General features: G+C 42.9%; 1 long non-coding RNA gene and 1 pseudogene across 2 annotated transcripts; both read left to right on the top strand.

Annotated features, from left to right (window-relative positions):
* Nucleotides 1-1,283: 1,283 nt before the first annotated feature.
* LOC118476289 (uncharacterized) lies at nt 1,284-1,791 on the top strand. Its single transcript, XR_004856154.1, has 3 exons — nt 1,284-1,390; nt 1,473-1,671; nt 1,755-1,791. It is a non-coding gene; the product is annotated as an uncharacterized lncRNA (long non-coding RNA).
* A 1,572-nt stretch (nt 1,792-3,363) lies between these two features.
* On the top strand, nt 3,364-4,681 carry LOC109944480 (Enhancer of polycomb-like pseudogene; annotated as a pseudogene). The gene is made up of 2 exons (NR_163574.1): nt 3,364-3,732; nt 4,405-4,681. The product of NR_163574.1 is annotated as an Enhancer of polycomb-like pseudogene (transcript).
* The last annotated feature ends 1,310 nt before the right edge of the window (nt 4,682-5,991 follow it).

Genomic DNA, 5,991 nt, shown 5'->3' with positions numbered 1-5,991 from the left:
CTTCCATGGCCGAGGCCGAGTCCGAGCCCCTGGGTCGGGCGAGGCGGAGGTCGTCAGCAGAGGCCGAGTCCGAGCCCCTGGGTCGGGCGAGGCGGAGGTCGTCAGCAGAGGCCGAGTCCGAGCCCCTGGGTCGGGCGAGACGGAGGTCGTCAGCAGAGGCCGAGTCCGAGCCCCTGGGTCGGGCGAGGCGGAGGTCGTCAGCAGAGGCCGAGTCCGAGCCCCTGGGTCGGGCGAGGCGGAGGTCCTCAGCAGAGGCCGAGTCCGAGCCCCTGGGTCGGGCGAGGCGGAGTTTGTCAGCAGAGGCCGAGTCCGAGCCCCTGGGTCGGGCGAGGCGGAGTTCGTCGTCTTCCGGGGCTTAGCCCGAGTCCGAGCCCTTGGTCGGGCGGAGCGGAGTTCGCCGTCTTCCGGGGCTTAGCCCGAGTCCGAGCCCTTGGTCGGGCGGAGCGGAGTTCGCCGTCTTCCGGGGCTTAGCCCGAGTCCGAGCCCTTGGTCGGGCGGAGCGGAGTTCGCCGTCTTCCGGGGCTTAGCCCGAGTCCGAGCCCTGGGTCGGGCGGAGCGGAGTTCGCCGTCTTCCGGGGCTTAGCCCGAGTCCGAGCCCTGGGTCGGGCGGAGCGGAGTTCGCCGTCTTCCGGGGCTTAGCCCGAGTCCGAGCCCTGGGTCGGGCGGAGCGGAGTTCGCCGTCTTCCGGGGCTTAGCCCGAGTCCGAGCCCTGGGTCGGGCGGAGCGGAGTTTCCTATGGTGCCTTTGGCAGGGCCTGGTTTCCTTTGCGTTAAATGCTCCTGCGACTTGGTCGGTCGGTGCGGCGATTCAGTCAGGGTTGCTTTTCAGCGAAGGCAAGGCCTCGGGCAAGCCGGAGATGTGTCCGCCGTTGAAGGGGGGCCTCGGGCGAGACGGAAACCCCTTCGGGGTCGGCTGCCCTTGCCCGAGGCTAGGCTCAGGCGAGGCGTGATCGAGTCGCTCGTATGGACTGATCCCTGACTTAATCGCACCCATCAGGCCTCTGCAGCTTTATGCTGATGGGGGTTACCAGCTGAGAATTAGGCGTCTTGAGGGTACCCCTAATTATGGTCCCCGACAACTCTGGAAGCCCATCAGATGTTGAGATATTAGAAAACCCAACAGATTCTAATAAGAGGAAACTACTCCACATGCTTGATGATAGCGAAGTAGTGTATGAAGATGAGGAAGGCCCTATTACTCAAGCAGACTTGCAAAGGTGGTTTGTTTATGATTGGGATAAAAGAGCTCCTGTAAAAGTCTCTATCGATGGGTGCACAAATGACTTTTTAATGGTTGGTCTTTCCACAAAGGACATGCCAGTGACCAAAGCCGATTCAATAGATGTTTTATGTGATTATATCATGGCAATAGAAGACGATACGACACTAGAGTAAGTGCTCATTGATTTATTTATTTTATGTATATCAACTACTTAGATACTTGATATAGACTTTCGTCATGCTACATTACAGGAGAACATGGGTGCGAAGTTTCAATCCTTTTAAGATAGAAATATCTGTCAAAGACCTGCAAAACATATTAACGATAAATCAAGATATGATTATAAGATGTTTTGACATGGCTGTTCGGCTGCTTGCCAATAAAGAGTCACGTAGGCCGAAAGAAGAAATCATAAATAATAGAAAGCATTATATGGACATGCGTTTTTGGGTGAGTTTGTTTCTAATTATTAATGTATTAATATATAGTATCTACATCTAATCCTCATGTGGACATGTATATATACTGTCCAGAGAATGGTTGGTTATGGTAAACTTCCAAAGTACCATCAGGATCCTACAACAGAAAGTTAGCCAAAACACTCGATTGTTGGCCATCAATGAATTATTATATCACGGGTTGTAGATATGTAAGTATGTGTTCATTTCGAATGTATTTATAAAGGACACTTCTGTTGTAGGATCCTGATGACTGATATTTTGCAGGTTCTCATGCCATGGAAATTCAATGGATGTCACGCCCTTTTCGTAATAGATCATGTTAAAAAGCATGTGACTTTTATCGATTTTACACCGACTCAAGATTGGTGTAAACACATGCCATACAAGAGGTTCGCGGAAGCGATTATCATGGCCTCAAAAAAATATAAGATTGCTTACAGCAAGAAACGTTCTGGATGGGCGGAGGATATCTTTAAGTGGGAACATACAATTCAGACTGGTGTTCCAGTTGACTTAAGAGGGTATTTTCTTCGTACCACCTTCTCAGCAGTTTAATTTTTTTCTATGATAATTGTTGTATAAAACATAGTTGCCTAAATATTATTCTATAGGTTTAATACCAGTTACCTCGTTCTACAAGCTATGGCCATGTGGGGGAATGACAGACGACTGAAATTTGTTGGGGTGAGTGTAGTACGTTCGTTTTATGTTCAAAACTTACATTCTAGCTATCTCGTTCTACAAGATAATATGTTTTGTTCTCTTATCTCTTTGTCTGTAGGATGCAAAGACTCTTCGAAGAAACTTTGTGATTGATCTTTTAAGTTATGAGGACAATTCGTGCCGATATGCCATCCCTGCAAACATACAACAAAGACTTGTCGATATCGCTATAAAGGATTAGCTTATTAGTGAACAGTTGTTGACACATTTGTCTGTAACTAAAATTCTAAATTAAGTATCAATGTTTCATACAAATCTTTTACTTCCATCGCAACGCACGGGCACATATCTAGAATATATATTGTTATCGTGTTATTGTACGATTCCGTGGCATATTATAGTGATGATTATCTCTTGAAGGGGAAGTCTAAAATAGAATTTGAATGTCCTGGATCATTTTGTATGCTAATTTTAACAAATTTGTTTGCTGTAAAGGAAGCTCCAGACAGAGAAGGCACCGGCGGCACTAGGACCTAATTCTCTGGCCATCAAAGCAAACACTGTCCAGTTAACTGGTCATAGCATTTTTTTACAACAACAGATAGGTTCATCACTACTATATAGAATATTGTTGGGTCGTATCAGATCTCTTGAGCAATAAAATAATCACTTTGTTCTCCTTATTCATTCATGGTCTTAGTTTTTTTCATTTGCTAACAGTAGTTTGCTGAGAGTCGAGATTATAGGAGCCATGGATAAGACAGAGAGCTGCTGGTGGTAGAGCTAATGGTGATGGATCCAAGAAGACGGAGAACATGTGATCGACCTAAGGCAGTTTCAGCTCCAGAGGCAAATACTGAACTTCAAGTAAATATTGATGTATGTTGAATGAACTTGTTACTTATGGTACAATTTGTTACTGTGACATGATCTTTTTAGATGTTAATAAGATAAGCTTAGAATAGAGTTAGTCTTCGCACATTCAATATTTCACATAAACTCTACGTTTTTAGATGATAATGATGTGGTATCCTTTGTGCAATCTGAAGCTTATCTTGTTCACATCGGAACAGATGTTGAAATTGCTCTTGATCAATCCCGTGTGTTATATGACATGGACAGCGATGATGAAGAGTGGATATCAAGCTGGCGGAAATCCTTAGTAAGAGACAACACCACCACACTTCAGTTTGCAGAAGATTTGTTTGAGAGGGTTATGGACAAACTAGAGAAGTTTGCATATAGCCACAACTGTAATGGACTCAGCATTGATCAGATGAAGGAACTGGGGACTGATGATGTACCTCTGCACACTATTGAAGTGATACATGCATATTGGCAAGACAAGAGGCAAAAAAGGGGAATGCCACTTATTCGACATTTTCAGGTGAGCATATATTTTTGCCTTTTATTTATCTATTTTTGGCTTCTTTTTTTAGCTTTCTATTGTTTAGTGGTCATTTAGTTGATACAATAAAGAAAGCAGGTGAGCATTGGATAGATGTTATCTAGCTCAGTTATTATGTTTCATGTAATGTTTAGTAAGCAGTCTTGGGTTCTTGGTCACACCTTAACTAGATAAAGATAACTGCAGTTCACTTACATAATTTTATGAACATATTTATTTATTTATTTAGCTGGGCATATAGTACTAAAGCATGCTTGAAATTATTTTTGCAAACAAAGTGTACTGTCAGCCTTTTGGTACTGCCAGTGCCAATGTAGTGAAGTAAAAAGCCATAACACTCTTTACATTTGCTGCAAATCCATTGTGTCCCAGAGTATGATTCTGACTAAGTACTTATTGAACTACATCCTCAGGGGACCTTTTTTGTTGCCTATTCATTGGTAAAGATATGAAAGCCTTCTTTTTGAACAGTAACAATGAAACAATTGTTTGGTCATAGTTGATTGTACTTATCAATTATTTTTAGAATTCATGGTAACATAGATGCTTCCTGTCAAATAATTGATTGTTTTTCCTGAGCTTTGATTATGACATATCTTACGAAGCAGACCACAATCTTGTTCTAAGTCTTGCATAATTTTCATTTTTCAGTCGGCTATGTGGAAGATCTACGAGCAGCAACTGCATGAATGGGAATCAAAAGTATGCAGAATGCAGAGTTCATCAAATGGGTACCAAGAAAAGAAATTGCCTCCCAAGCCTGCATTGTTTGCCTTCTGTTTGGGGCCTCGTGGACTCCATGTACCATACAAGGGACCAAAGCAGCGTTCTCATAAGAAGCTTATGTCCACAGGCTGCCATAGCTTTTCAAGAGAGCATGATGGCTTTTACCGGCAAGCTATTCTCCCTTAATGGCTACTGTTTTTGGTTTGCAAATACTTAATAGAGCAAAGTTTTATTTTAAACTTTGATTGCAAGTAACTAAACTACTGCATTAGAAACTCGAAGATCGTATGCATACATTTATCTTGAAAAATGTTTTTATGAAAAAGCATAACTTTGTTAGAATGTTCATTTTTGTTCCTAGAAAATATTGGTCAAAAACTGCTGTTTCCAAAACATTAGTATTTGCAAACTTGAGGGAATACTTAATGTAAGTTATCGTGTTATAATTCGGTTCCGTTGCAACGCACGGGCACCCTACTAGTGAACCCAATATTTCATTTAAGACTTTTGAAGCATCATATGTTTTAACTAACAAATCAGGCAAAGTAGTTGCCAAATATGTTGGGGGCAAACACAAGGGGTCAAAGACTTGTGTTTGGGTACCCAAGGTGCTTGTTTCTAATGTGAAAGGACCCAAGACCGTTTGGGTACCTAAGAACAAGGCCTAAATTTGTTTTGTAGGTTTATGCATCCGGGGGCTCAAGTTGGATAACTGATAGCGGGTGCACAAACCACATGACCGGGGAGAAAAGGATGTTCTCCTCCTACGAGAAAAACCATGATCCCCAAAGAGCTATCACATTCGGGGATGGAAATCAAGGTTTGGTCAAAGGACTTGGTAAAATTGCTATATCTCCTAACCATTCTATTTCCAATGTTTTTCTTGTAGATTCTTTAGACTATAACTTGCTTTCAGTTTCTCAATTATGTAAAATGGGCTACAATTGTCTTTTTACGGATATAGGTGTTACTGTCTTTAGAAGAAGTGATGATTCAGTAGCATTTAAGGGAGTGTTAGAGGGTCATCTATACTTAGTTGATTTTAATAGAGCTGAACTCGACACTTGCTTAATAGCTAAGACTAACATGGGTTGGTTCTGGTATCGCCGACTAGCCCACGTTGGGATGAAGAATCTTCATAAGCTTCTAAAGGGAGAGCAAATTTTGGGACTAACAAATGTTCATTTTGAGAAAGACAGGATTTGTAGCGCATGTCAAGCAGGGAAGCAAGTTGGTGTTCATCATCCACACAAGAACATCATGACGACTGACAGGCCGCTTGAGCTACTCCACATGGATCTATTCGGCCCGATAGCTTACATAAGCATCGGCGGGAGTAAGTACTGTCTAGTTATTGTGGATGATTATTCTCGCTTCACTTGGGTGTTCTTTTTGCAGGATAAATCTCAAACCCAAGAGACCTTAAAGGGATTCTTGAGACAGGCTCAAAAAGATTCGACTTAAGGATAAAAAAAGATTAGAAGCGACAACGGGACGGAGTTCAAGAACTCA

Source organism: Zea mays, chromosome 2 (genome assembly GCF_902167145.1).
Source record: "Zea mays cultivar B73 chromosome 2, Zm-B73-REFERENCE-NAM-5.0, whole genome shotgun sequence".
NCBI classification, from domain to species: Eukaryota; Viridiplantae; Streptophyta; class Magnoliopsida; order Poales; family Poaceae; genus Zea; species Zea mays.
Note: the sequence above shows the minus strand (reverse complement) of the source record. Positions and strands in the feature narration are given on the sequence as shown.